This window comes from Schistocerca serialis, chromosome 10 (assembly GCF_023864345.2).
Source record: "Schistocerca serialis cubense isolate TAMUIC-IGC-003099 chromosome 10, iqSchSeri2.2, whole genome shotgun sequence".
Taxonomy (NCBI): Eukaryota; Metazoa; Arthropoda; class Insecta; order Orthoptera; family Acrididae; genus Schistocerca; species Schistocerca serialis.
This window is the reverse complement of record NC_064647.1, coordinates 233184307-233197512: the sequence shown is the minus strand read 5'-3', so window position 1 is coordinate 233197512 and position 13206 is coordinate 233184307.

Here is a 13206-nt window from a genome sequence, read left to right as displayed (position 1 = left end):
CTTAAGGGGTTCTGGGAACGGGGGCGATGAAAACTTTTTTTGATATGTGTACTATTCAATATATTAGTCCAAAACCATTTTATCAGTTTATTATAAATCTTGACTGAACACTGGCTTTTCTAATGATTTGTTGGTTTTGTTCAAGCATTAGACTATTTCTCTCACTACTGAAAATTTCACTTATTACCAAATGCTGAACAACGTCATGTGACTATCGTGAACAAAAAGAAACAAACTGAAATTAGTCGTTATTTTTATTTGTTTCATAATAGATTTTACTACACCAAATACATTCATTCCCATCTCATTCATCAAAATTTTCGTAATGTTCTACGATGTCTGCGCCTGAAGAACAAGGTGAGGTAGTTGCAATACTTTTCTGTTTTAGCTTCTTCAGTCTGTTCTTCTCTTCACTAATATTTCCCTTTTCTGATCTTTTTGCGCCTTTTTCCCGTTTCCTTTTTTTATCGTCCCTCTTCTTTTTTGTTACAATTCAAATATTCAGAGCAGAGTTTAGCCCTTTGCATGCAGTTGTTGCATTCCTGTTAAAATTCACGGTTTTATCAGTAGAAGGAACAGGTGATGTTTCTTTCAAGAGCTTTGACTGTGTTGGTTTAAGTGTAGTAATCTTGAAGGTTTTACGGTTAGTAGGAGTGGAGCCCGAGTTGTGTTATTGAAGGAATTTGACTTGTGCAGTTGGATAACTCTGTTCTTTTGATGTGCTTGGTATCAGTACGTGTTTTGATGAGCTTTGAAGTGGTTGGTTGGCGTATGTGTGAGATTCTGCTCTTCCATTTCTTGACACAGACGTGTATTCCGACAAATAAGCAGAGTCTGAGACTTCGGCCATATTCAGTGGGATTACTGCATGCACCTCGATGCTGAATTGAATTGTGCACCGTGTCTCTCACATTAGAACAAGTGATCCACCTCTCCCAAATAACACGGGCCATCATTCCCGACTGTCTGGGAGAGATAGACCATCCCGATTTCTGTTTGTAAGCAGCGAGCTCGGTGGTCATCAGTTTGCTTTAGAAAAACTGCATCAGTATTGTGCAGAATAAGCGATAATATAAAAATTATTTACCTACACGATAAAGCTTTTCGGTTTACCAAATCAGAGTATGTGATTTTTCTTCAGAACTAACACGAAAATGACAGCAACACTTCAACACCATGTTCATTCACAAAAGATCTTTCTCGCAAATAGCGGGTGCTGCTCTCCAGCGGTGCAATTGTAAAATACGCCACTGGTCCGTCTCATGCGGTGGTCCAACTCTACCGGACATATCCTGCCCTCATGCACTATAGATTAGTAGTTGGTGACACTGTCGATAAGGTGAGTGACTTGAACAGGCGATGCCACTGGAATCTTGTAGACCTTTCAGCCACTTGCCATTTTCAATTGGAAGTAAATAGCAGAAAATAGCGGGGTAGTTTCGAGATTTAACGAGAAATGGTTGTGGATGCCTTTGCTACCACTCAGTATAAATTACATGTTCCGGCTTGCTTGTAATTGATATAAATTGATCCCTCTGTCTTTCTGATGGGGCAGGATGCGATTTTGACTTGCGAAGATCCGGGGCTGATGCCGTGGGGGCGTTAAGGGGGGCGGGCGGTGCAAAGCTGCCGATACTGAGTACGCCTTTGGCCGAGAGGAATCTGCAACACGCAACACATCTATCCCGTGTCCTGATATTTCGATTCTCGCGGTTGTAGGGACTCGAAGTTTCTCTGGATAATCTTAACAGCATTGCCCAGTCGTCTGATTTTCTTTTCTTGAAGTAATCACTTGTAATGCTCACAGTACGTCTAAAATAGCCGTGCGAAAGTTCTTCGTTGACATTTCTACTGGTTTCAGTTCTTTACGAACAGCAAAGTATACATGATCTTTGCAGCAGTATAGAACCTGATGATGCAAGGTCTTATGAAACTCTGCTCCTTCCGTTCCTACACAACCGCACTCCAGTGGATCTCCGTGTTCGTTGCCTTCCAGTAGCTACACGACACAGTTCTGCACTGTCTGTCAATGACCGGGATACGACTTTACCGAGTATCGGATTATTTTATTGGATTGAAAACAATATAGCAGACAAAACTTCACAAATCTACGTTATTTTGCATTAAATGATAGACAATGGCCGTAAAATACTTTCATTCAAAGTCACAGCCGGTTTTCCATCAGTTGAAGACGCATCCTCAGGTGATTCGTAAACAATTAATAAAGAGAAAAAATTTACAAACAATTTTTAAGAGTGGTCTGAAGAATAAAGGGATACTGAAGTTAACTACCGTATAAAAGTGCTTCAAAATTAGTGACAAAGATTCTCCTTAACGAACCATACCGGAAAGGCAACTACCTCAAAACAGTCTTCAAGTGAAGTTATAAACACATAACGCGCTAATGGCGGTACACCATAGTTAAAATGAAAGGGATAGAATAGAGCCTCTAGAAATAAAACCAGTGTAAGAACTAAGTGGGAAAATCAAAGCTGTAGACTAGTAACGCAGATTCATAATTTCAGTTTTTGAACAAAATAAATGGGAAGTACCTTACTGTGTCACGAGCAGGAAAGTGGTTGAGTCGCAGCGCGCAAGATAGTACTGACTGCTCTGCAATGCGGAAGATGTTTGCAGATGGCGTCAGAGGTGCTGGAAATAAAACCGTCGCTACAGAAGGCACGAAGGATAGAGGGCTGCTGAACTTATGCTGAACTACTTAAAAATATTGAGTCTCTTTTATAAAAATTTGGAAGTGGACAGCCGGTCGTTGTGGCCGAGCGGTTCTAAGCGCTTCAGTCCGGAACCGCGCTGCTGCTACGGTCGTCGGTTCGAATCCTGCCTCGGAAATGGATGTGTGTGATGTCCTTAGGTTAGTTAGGCTTAAGTAGTTCGAAGTCTAGGGGACAGATGACCTCAGATGTTAAGTCCCATTGTGCTCAGAGCCATTTGAACCATTTGAAAGTGGACAGTTAAAATGTAACGGATGAATACAACCTGAGTAGTAATACAAATTCCGTCTTTCAAAAAATATAATAAAATACTAGTGGAGAAAGCAGGGAAGCTGGGCTATAGGTGTAATACGCACCTGCCTAGACAGAGGCGATGGCTGCGGCACCTAACACTCCACTGCAGACTGCACACAGGGGAGGCGCCTGGCAACTCGTGCACAGAGGCACTGAAATGAAATGAAATGATCGTATGGCACTGTTGGCCGGGAGGCCCCTTGCGGGGAAGTTCGGCCGCCGTATCGCCAGTTTTTTTAGTTGACACCACTTCGGCGACTTGCGAGTCAACGATGATGATGAAATGGTGATGAAGGACACACAACACCCAATCATCGCAAGTTTTTTTAGTTGACACCACTTCGGCGACTTGCGAGTCAACGATGATGATGAAATGGTGATGAAGGACACACAACACCCAGTCATCACGAGGCAGAGAAAATCCCCAGCCCCGCCGGGAGTCGAACTATTGCCTCTCGATAGGAGAGAGACTGACAGCATCGACGTTTGAGGTGGATTGCAGCATCGGCACACCCTAACAGTGGTGGGTGACTCTCCACTCGCAGGGCCATCCGGCTAAGTCTCCAGAAGGCCTGCCGGATGGTGGTGCCTACATTTCTCTATTAGTGTTGACACTGCACCTCGCAAGGACCAAGTTCACCCAGACCGGACTTGCTGCTCCGCAATAGATCGAATCTGAGTGGACGAGCAGTGTGTTGACAGACATAGGCCTTCACTGCTCACTGGACGGCTGCAAACTGAACAGAACTCCACCAGAACAGAAGTGCAGTTTACACAGGATGGGCTCGTATGCTGTCCTACTGTGAGGTGACGATGACATCATTAGCTGCCGAAAGGTGGCCAACTCCAATTTTCAGCATCAGTAGCTGGCATGTTCTACGGATTCAGCGTGCTGAATTGTTATTTATGCGGCCGGCTGGGGTGGCCGAGCGGTTCTAGGCGCTACAGTATAGAAGCGCGCGACCGCTATGGTCGCAGGTTCGAATCCTGCCTCGGGCGTGGATGTGTGTGATGTTCTTAGGTTAGTTAGGTTTAACTAGTTCTAAGTTCTAGGGGACTGATGACCTCAGATGTTAAGTCCCATAGTGCTCAGAGCCATTTGAACCATCTGAAATATCCATAAACATGTCAGAGATGGTGGTGCAGTTTTCGTTGACCCGCTGGGAAGAGATTCTCTGCCGCAGTCACGTTGAACAGTTGTCACAGGCAATATCCTGGAAAAGTGCGTGCACATTTGTCACAGGCGATATCCTGGAAAACTGAGTGGACGAACGTCAGCCTCCAGGTTGTATCAATAGCAGCGACCTTCTTCTGGTACAGGCTGGTCAACAATTTGGTTTCCATTAACGATCGTATGTTACGTGTTGGGACTAGGCAAATGCAGTGGGTGTGCGCCCCCAGATACGCTGCAGGACCGGTTGACTTGTCGTGGTGACCTGCCAAACTGGCCCTGGCTCAGGAAGCTGTTGGCTTTCCTCGCTCGATCTGTTCAAATTGCATATTTCACTGATATCATTTTGCGGTCTGCTCTTTCTTCCTTTCCGACGACAAAGAGTAATGTTTCATCGGTCAGTTTGTACATTTTTACGTTGCCGTTGAGGCTGGTGAAGACCATTTGGCTTTTGTGCGGCATGCTTGCAACTGCACCGATTTCGAGAACTCTTTACCAACACGCTGATTCTTACGTTTCCAAGACAGGGCACTGGATAGTTCCGTCAGCTGATGGTGCCCTCAGTGTCCTTTTGTTTTCTCGTGTCTATTTTTCCCCTGTCTTACTTTGTTTTCCGCTATTTATTTTTAAAGAGCCATGTGAGGGAGAAGCTCAGAGGCAGTGGGTGGGGAGGGGGGAGGGGGTGGGGAGAGGTCTAGCAGTTCGACCTCTGCCCACCTGGTCTGCACCAGCCCGTAGCTGACTGAGACCATTATCGATTGCTTTTCGTAAAATGTATTTGCCGTCTCAACGAATATCCAGATACTTCTGATGTCCTTTTTCTAATTAATTCTATTTTACTGTATGTAAACTGTGTCGTACTCAAGTTTATTATTATTTCAGTGAATTATTATTTCAGTGAAAGTAACTCTAAATGTCAACTGGTGTATAAATTGTTGTTGTTGTTGTGGTCTTCAGTCCTGAGACTGGTTTGATGCAGCCCTCCATGCTACTCTATCCTGTTCAAGCCTCTTCATCTCCCAGTACCTACTGCAACCTACATCCTTCTGAATCTGCTTAGTGTATTCATCTCTTGGTCTCCCTCTACGATTTTTACCCTCCACGCTGCCCTCCAATACTAAATTGGTGATCCGTTGATGCCTCAGAACATGTCCTACCAACCGATCCCCTCTTCTGCTCAAGCTGTGCCACAAACTCCTCTTCTCCCCAATTCTATTCAATGCCTCCTCATTAGTTACGTGATGTACCCATCTAATCTTCAGCATTCTTCTGTAGTACCACAGTGAATAAATTACTGTTAAAAAAAAGCATTAAAAATAGAAGCATAGTGGGCAGAAGTAGCACGATATAGACCAGGGATTAGATTGTAGAGGGTTCGAGAAGTGCTGAATCTAATGTTTTTCACATCCGTGTCAAAAGGTAATGGGTGAAAAAGAAAAAAAAGCGATAAAGAGCTTGCCTGGAAGCCGAGAGGTTGCGCAGTCGAATATCGGTCGGACCATGTGCTTCTCGGTCTTCGTTTTAATTTGGCGTTCGCCTCCGAACGACGTGAAGAGTGCGCAGAAACAACACGTGGTTCGGATTCCCCGTTAAGCTCTGGGTACCCTTACGCCGATAGGGTGTCTGAGGAAGACTAGGGGCGCCCGAGTCGCCGGAGTGGCGTCCAACGAGAGACTAGCGCCAGGCCATTGAGCCACACGAAATAATAGTTATTATTACCTGTCCGCCTTTGTAGATGAGTGTCCAGCGTAGACGACTGCCGTGCGCAAGACCCGTGTTTGATTCTCCTCACTGCCGAGGATTTTTCCGGGATGCGCCAAGCCTCGCGATGCAAATTGAGGAGGTCGACCGCGTACTAGCAGCTCAGCGGTTCGGGAAGAGTGCAAAACGGTCGCACCCGGATGACGGCACAAGGGAAAACTTCTTCTAGACATCATTCTTCCACTTACAGAGTGAAATAGGTACATATAATGAAATTTGTAAATTTTAACGTATTATCCAAGAGCATAAGCGGTATATCGATAGCCGAACGGTGTGGCCGAGTGGTTCTAGGCGCTTCAGTCTGGAACCGCGCGATCGCTACGGTCGCAGGTTCGAATCCTGCCTCGGGCATGGATGTGTGTGATGTCCTTATGTTAGTTAGGTTTAAGTAGTTCTAAGTTCTAGGGGACTGATGACCTCAGATGTTAAGTCCGATAGTGCTCAGAGCCATTTGGTATATCGATTACAAAGATGTACGTGTGAGAGAACGCTGCGAGGTAACTATCGCTGAGGCAGAGTACGTGTAACAGACAGCTTACGAGTATGTTAGGTCACGCAGTAGCGGGCAGTGGGTGTTCCATAGTAGCAGGAGTAGCGTGTCAGAGGCCGGCAGTGTGTATTGCGGTTCTCCGGAGTGGGCAGCAGTCGGATAGTATTACATATTCAGTGTTGTGTATTAATGATTTATGGAAGAAATAAGATTTGAAGTAAAATTAGGGAAATGCTACGAATGTTATTGTGAAATTTAATGTAGAATCTTTCTACACGTTGTCACATCGATCTACAATAAGGTAATCAGTAATCATGTACGAGGGTTGTTTTTTAAGTAAGGGCCGTTCGCGCGTATAGTCCCGTAGCTTGCGCGGGCGCCGCAACAAACCACCGCGCCACTTGCCGTTATCCTTCCCGTTCACACTAATGCAAGTTGCAGCTCTGAAGCTGACGTGTACGCTTCGCTGTGCTACTTTATAGTGTTTACGATTATTGAATCGCCCGCCGCGTGTGAGATACGGTCAGTGATTCGTTTTTTGACTGCGAGAAGCCTATCAACTGCAGAAATTCTTCGTCAGTTAACAGAAGTTTATGGCTTGAATGCAGTGAGTGAAGGTAAAGTGCGTCAATGGGTTAGAGTTTAAAAATGACCGTCAAATCGTCCATGACGAAGAACGCTCAGGCCGGCCCTCTGTGATCACTGATGATTTGGTGGCTACAGTCGAAACAAAGATTCGTGAGGACAGAAGATTCACAATTTCCACTCTTTCTTTGGAATTTCCACAAGTTTCAAGATCGGTATTGTACAAAATTGTGTCTGAAAACCTAAACTTTAAGAAACTGTGTTCTCAGTGGGTACCCAGACTCCTCACAGAGGACCACAAAGGGAAGAGATTTGCCACTTCATTGGACTTTTTGATTCGTTACGAGGAAGAAGGGGATGACATGTTGAGTCAAATTGTCACTGGAGATGAAACATGGATATCACATACCACTCCCGAAAGCAAGCGACAATCGATGGAATGGCGACACACAACCTCACCCGTCAAGGTCAAAGCCAAACAGACGCTGTCAAAGCGCAAGATTATGGCAACTGTGTTCTGGGACCGGCGCGGTGTTTTGCTAGTGGACTTTATGCCACGAGGAACGACAATCAACTCAGATGCCTACTGTGCAACTCTAAAAAAGCTCCGCAGAGAAATTCAAAACAAAAGGCGCGGCATGCTGACAAAAGGAGTTTTGCTCCTGCACGATAACGCTAGGCCTCACACCTCTCAAAAGACTCGGGATTTGATTGATTCTTTTGGCTGGGAAGTTTTGGACCATGCACCATACAGCCTCGACCTTGCTCCTAGCGATTTTCACCTTTTCCGGTACCTGAAACACCATCTTGGCGGGCAGCGCTTCATGACGACGATGAAGTGAAAGCGGCCGGGAACTCTTGGCTGTCGGAGCAGGCGGCCGAATTCTTTGAAGAGGGAATTAAAAACTTAGTTGTACGGTATGACAAGTGCTTAAATAAACAAGGCAACTATGTATAAAAATAGGTAAAAGTGTGTAGAATCAGAAAATAAAATTTTTTTTACAAAAGTATTTGTATCTTTTTAAAAAAATAAAAACGGTCCATACTTAAAAAACAACCCTCGTATTTATGAGCTTTTGCTGTAGAACGAATTTGAATCAGACCAGATTTGTATGTAACCTCAAGTTTATATTGTATTTTTTGTAAATATAATTTGTTTGCGTAAATCCAATTTTTATGATGTGGCTTAACAATTGCAAGTCAGTTTTGCAATATAGTAAGATTTTCAAGTAAGAAATCACAGTAATTCTCCTCAGGCATGTTCTGCCTCCCAGTTCCAAGTCGCTTTTATTTAAACAAATTTTAAATATGTCTCATTGAAACATCTTGCATTTTGGCTTTCGCAACTGTAGTTAGTTTAGTAGTGTTGAGAGCAGACCAACGCGTTATCCATGGCGACACCAACAGGAGGTAAGAAATCTGTTTCACACAGTTTGTGGATCTTCGCACAGGGACCACTTTTGTACTTACTCAGACTCAGAGGGCCGTAATACACTCCTGGAAATTGAAATAAGAACACCGTGAATTCATTGTCCCAGGAAGGGGAAACTTTATTGACACATTCCTGGGGTCAGATACATCACATGATCACACTGACAGAACCACAGGCACATAGACACAGGCAACAGAGCATGCACAATGTCGGCACTAGTACAGTGTATATCCACCTTTCGCAGCAATGCAGGCTGCTATTCTCCCATGGAGACGATCGTAGAGATGCTGGATGTAGTCCTGTGGAACGGCTTGCCATGCCATTTCCACCTGGCGCCTCAGTTGGACCAGCGTTCGTGCTGGACGTGCAGACCGCGTGAGACGACGCTTCATCCAGTCCCAAACATGCTCAATGGGGGACAGATCCGGAGATCTTGCTGGCCAGGGTAGTTGACTTACACCTTCTAGAGCACGTTGGGTGGCATGGGATACATGCGGACGTGCATTGTCCTGTTGGAACAGCAAGTTCCCTTGCCGGTCTAGGAATGGTAGAACGATGGGTTCGATGACGGTTTGGATGTACCGTGCACTATTCAGTGTCCCCTCGACGATCACCAGTGGTGTACGGCCAGTGTAGGAGATCGCTCCCCACACCATGATGCCGGGTGTTGGCCCTGTGTGCCTCGGTCGTATGCAGTCCTGATTGTGGCGCTCACCTGCACGGCGCCAAACACGCATACGACCATCATTGGCACCAAGGCAGAAGCGACTCTCATCGCTGAAGACGACACGTCTCCATTCGTCCCTCCATTCACGCCTGTCGCGACACCACTGGAGGCGGGCTGCACGGTGTTGGGGCGTGAGCGGAAGACGGCCTAACGGTGTGCGGGACCGTAGCCCAGCTTCATGGAGACGGTTGCGAATGGTCCTCGGCGATACCCCAGGAGCAACAGTGTCCCTAATTTGCTGGGAAGTGGCGGTGCGGTCCCCTACGGCACTGCGTAGGATCCTACGGTCTTGGCGTGCATCCGTGCGTCGCTGCGGTCCGGTCCCAGGTCGACGGGCACGTGCACCTTCCGCCGACCACTGGCGACAACATCGATGTACTGTGGAGACCTCACGCCCCACGTGTTGAGCAATTCGGCGGTACGTCCACCCGGCCTCCCGCATGCCCACTATACGCCCTCGCTCAAAGTCCGTCAACTGCACATACGGTTCACGTCCACGCTGTCGCGGCATGCTACCAGTGTTAAAGACTGCGATGGAGCTCCGTATGCCACGGCAAACTGGCTGACACTGACGGCGGCGGTGCACAAATGCTGCGCAACTGCCGCCATTCGGCGGCCAACACCGCGGTTCCTTGTGTGTTCGCTGTGCCGTGGGTGTGATCATTGCTTGTACAGCCCTCTCGCAGTGTCCGGAGCAAGTATGGTGGGTCTGACACACCGGTGTCAATGTGTTCTTTTTTCCATTTCCAGGAGTGTAAGATCTGAATGTACTTACCTCTAATTTGTCACTATCGCGCACAGGTTTTAATTAGTTTGGGTTTCGTGCTACTGCTTTCTTGCTAGTAGACAGACTGTTTAAAACAGGGTCAGGTAAATGCACAGGAACACGTAATCACATACAGTCAGCTCACTACTCGATATAAGCTGTTGTTTGTTACACACAAACATCGCACGTTACTTTAGACATTCATGTTGCCACAGTAAACTTTTAATTGTACGCGATGCAAAATTTAATTTTCATCTTACGCTGTCCAGAGTCTGACGAATGACAGCTTAGGTAGAGTCCATCTGATCGCGAGATGAGGAAGAGGGAACGAGTTGACAAGCAGGCAGCGACCGTAGCACAGCCTTCCTCGAGACTCGTCATACTCGCGGAACTTGACTGAAGCGCCAAAGAATCTGGTATTGACATGCGTATTCAAATACAGAGAGATAAGAACAGGCAGAATATGGCGCTGCGGTCGGCAACGCGTATACAAGACAACAAGCGTGTGGCGCAGTTGTTAGATCTGTTACTGCTGCTACAATGGCACTTTATCAAGATTTAAGTGAGTTTGAACGTGGTGTTATAGTCGGCGCACTAGCGATGGGACACAACAGCCCCGAGGTGGCGATGGTTCAAATGGCTCTGAGCACTATGGGACAACATCTGAGGTCATCAGTCCCCTAGAACTTAGAACTACTTAAACCTAACTAACCTAATGACATCACACACACCCATGGCCGAGGCAGGATTCGAACCTGCCACCGTAGCAGTCGCGCGGTTCCGGACCGAAGCCCCTAGAACCGCTCGGCCACCGCAGCCGGAAGGTGGCGATGAAGTGGGGATTTTCCTGTACGAGCATTTCACGAGTCAACCGTGAATATCGGAAATCCGATAAAACATCAGATTTCCGAAATCGCTGCTGCCGGAAAAACATCCTGCAACAACGGGACCGACGACGACTTAAGAGTATCGTTCAATGTGACTGAAGTGCAACACTTCAGCAAATTACTGCAGATTTCAATGCTGGGCGAACCATTCAACGAAACATCATCGGTATAGGTTTTCGGAGTCGAACACCCACTCGTGTACTCTTGATGACTGCACGACACAAAGGTTTACGCATCGCCTGGGCCCGTCAACTTCGACATTGGACTACTGATGGTTGGAAACATGTTGCCTGATCTGATGAGTCTCGTACCAAATTGTATCGAGCGGATGGACTTACATGGGCACGGAGGCAACCTCATGAATCTATGGAACATGCATGTTAGCAGGGGACTGTTCAAGCTGTCGGAGGCTCAGTAATGGTGTGGGGCGTCTGCAGTTGGAATGATATGGGACCCCTGATACATCTAAATACGACTCTGATAGGTGACACGCACGTAAGCAGCCTGTCTGATCGCCTGCATCTATTCGATGCCCCCAGTGTACATTCCGACGGACTTGGGCAATTCCAGCAGGACAGTTGTGAGCGTGTGGCTGCTATTCTGTCATTCTGTGCAACGGATTTACCTGAGATGTACCCTTTACCCTGTGGCTCCTGCAAGGTGCAATTTCCACCCCCACACTACTACAGAAGTCAGGCAGACGCTCCTAACGCTCTAAAGAGAAATGCCTGAAAAACTTTCAGCAATAAATATCTTCTGGAGTCATCCGCTATAAGGAGATGACACAAATATTCACAAAATTTCTTACGTAACTAGTGAGATACTTGGGTACTGGAGTAGTGCTAGTTAGTGTAAGAACAACATGAAACTAACGAAAATTATTATTTATTTTGCAAAAATTCTGAGACATCACAATGGTACGTTTAGTTACGAATTGAACAAGTTATTTCCTGGTTATTTTGGAATGTGAAGTTACCTCTTAAGGATAGGATTCACTAATGAAATTTCTATACAAAGTTCAAGATTGTTATTGACTTGGCAGAATGGCTGAGAGTTGCGCCTACTCAACTTGAATAATTATCCGTTAGAATTTTGTTAGGTATGGTCGGGGCTGTCGCGTGTGAAATGCAGTGAAGTGTACTGTTGTGGAGGAAACATGGGGGCTCGCAAGAGCTTTAGTGCAAGAGCTGTAGCGCACACAATACCGTAAGCTGCGATGACTGCTGTCTCCGCCGCTCTCTGCTGACAAATAAGATAACTCTCGTTCTATCTGGATTGACCTTCGCCAATCAAACTCTCCCTATGCCTTGATGAAGTGAAGGACTCCTATTCGCTCCTAGTCCAACTATTGGCGTGGTACACCGGTCAGGTAACCAGTCCACTGCAATGCCACTCAAAAATTCGCTGGCAGGCGTTCAACTATAACTCTGTCCATTCACACCACACAATAAGTGTGGCGGCCTACACAGTGAACAATGCTTAATCGCAAGGACTCAATACAGAGTCGCACTCCGATTCGCTGTCGACAGAGGTGCTCTCCCAGTGAAGTACTGAGGAGAGACTTGTTCCTCGGTCTTTGAGTACACGTACGAGAGCGCACACTCTCGTTACGTGTTCTCGCTCCAAGAGCGACAACGGAACGGCCCCTCTCCATGCCAGATGTGAAGGGGTATATCTATCAGTCTCTTCCATTATTCCTTCAGCTCAAGGCGTCAGAAATATCGTCTGCCAATCAGCATTGCTCTTCTAAAACGGGAGAATGAAGTGTCGTTTAAGGCGACCAATCCGGAAATCTGTAGCATTGGCGTTTGGCGTTTGCTGTCTCCCTGTGAAAATCTCTGAAACTGTGTGCTATGTTGTAAAGAATGCGTAGGCTGGGTGCTCCCACACAATGTAGCGAAATTTGCTTTTAAGCCGAACACAGGGTCGTTCCCCCTTTTCACTCGGGCCCGCGCTCTTCGCTACAGGTGGTCACTGGCCGACATAGATAGGGTGGGACCAGCCTCCTGGCGTGCGGTTTGCGTCTCCCAAACTAAAAGCTCTTGTGACCATCGTGTCTGGAATGTACTGTATGTGTGTACGCCAGCCTCGAGTATTTCAACCACGGTGCGCTTACTTGTTATTTGCATATCGTTTACATGAATTCATACAAAACTGACTTTATGTTATCGAGTTTGTGTTGGAATGAAGCGTTTTGATGTGCAGAATATGATTGTGAGGGCGGAATATGTAAGCAATGAAGGTCAGGAGACAACGTCGTCTTACACAGTGCATCCAGAATTGATGATGATGATTATGTTTGGTTTGTGCGGCGGTCAACTGCGCGGTTATCAGCGCCCGTACAAATTCCCAACCTTTTCT